This window comes from Elgaria multicarinata, chromosome 11 (genome assembly GCF_023053635.1).
Source record: "Elgaria multicarinata webbii isolate HBS135686 ecotype San Diego chromosome 11, rElgMul1.1.pri, whole genome shotgun sequence".
NCBI classification, from domain to species: Eukaryota; Metazoa; Chordata; class Lepidosauria; order Squamata; family Anguidae; genus Elgaria; species Elgaria multicarinata.
In genome coordinates this window covers 31129912-31131331 of record NC_086181.1, presented here as the reverse complement: position 1 = coordinate 31131331, position 1420 = coordinate 31129912, and positions in this window count along the sequence as shown.

Below are 1420 nucleotides of genomic sequence, written 5' to 3'. Positions count from 1 at the left end.
AGAAAAGAAGAATGGAAGAAAGGCTGGGACAGAAGGCAAGAAAAGGGAGAAATGGACAAGGGGTGCAAAAGGGTTTCAGGATATTTGGAGCTGTGAGCAAAAGGTATGTTTGTGAATGACTCGCTCATAGCCGCTGTAGTTGCCCACAGTTTTATGGATGTCTGCACAACATCATGGATAGAATGGTTTGTTTTCAAGCCATTTATATCACTTTCCTTGCAGTGTCACCGAAGACTAGAAACTGTTGTTTGATGTATGTGTGCTGGGTGTTGTAGTTGTTCTTTGGTTGCTTGAAGCAGAAGCTAATGGTGTAGATAGGTACAGGTGCATGGTACACTCACACATTCTTGATGCTAGATTTCTACCACTAGCCATGGGATACTGGCTTGATTGCTCTCCCCCTCATTGATTCTTCCTCTTTCCACTGCAGAAACTTACTCTTGCTCCACTCTTAAGGCTTGCTTTCTTGCCCTTAGATTTGCATCCAGCTCATCACCTGGCTCACTGATGCTAAAACTTGACAGTCGTCTCTTCCCATCAACCCTGGCAACATGTGAATTTTTCAGGGCACAGAGTGTACTAAGGGAAAAATATATATAATAATCCCCCCACTTGGAGAAATTCACTAGATGCAAAATAGAACAGACAGCTCGACAGTTATTCCTTGTTGGTTCGTTTGTGGTAAGGCTTTTAAACAGTGTATCCCCCCAAATATATGAAAATTCAGAACCTTTGCAGATAATGTGATATTTTAGGGAACCTTGTTGAGCACAAATACTCTAAATTTATGGTCTAATTTGAATTATCCTGTGTTTCGTGATATCCTCTCATAATATCCTGGGACTTCTAGGCTAATAACCTTTCTGGATTTCCCTCACCCTCACCGTAAGAGTCTTGGGACCCGGTCAGGGACAGGACATTTAACTACTTGTATGAAGAAGAAAAACTAAGAACATGTGTGCATGTTTGTGTACTATATTCTTGGACTTTCAGAAGCTTGGTATTCCAGCTGAAGAATCTGGATTTTTGTTCAGTATAGAACTTCATCAACAAAGGAACTGATTCTATAATGCTTGTCTGTATGGCTTGGTTTAAAAGAGTCCAAGACAGAGCCCCTCCAGTGAGCTAAAAATAGCCATTTATAAAAACCAGGTTTCAAATACAGCCCTTTATCCTCCCTCCCCTCGTAATTTCTCAGTTCATTAACACAGCTGTCCCCTCATTCACAAACAGAGCTCTTTTCTCACAGTCCCTCCCCCTCCCTTCCCAATCTAAAACAAGACAAGCACTAGAGGTTCTATTTACAAGTCGTAAAATGGAAGAAAACTGAGTCCAGAGGATGGAGAAAGAGGGCGTTGGTGAAGGAGGGGGGAAGGTCGGTTCTTTCCATCCCCTTAAATTGGGTGGAGGTATATGTTTG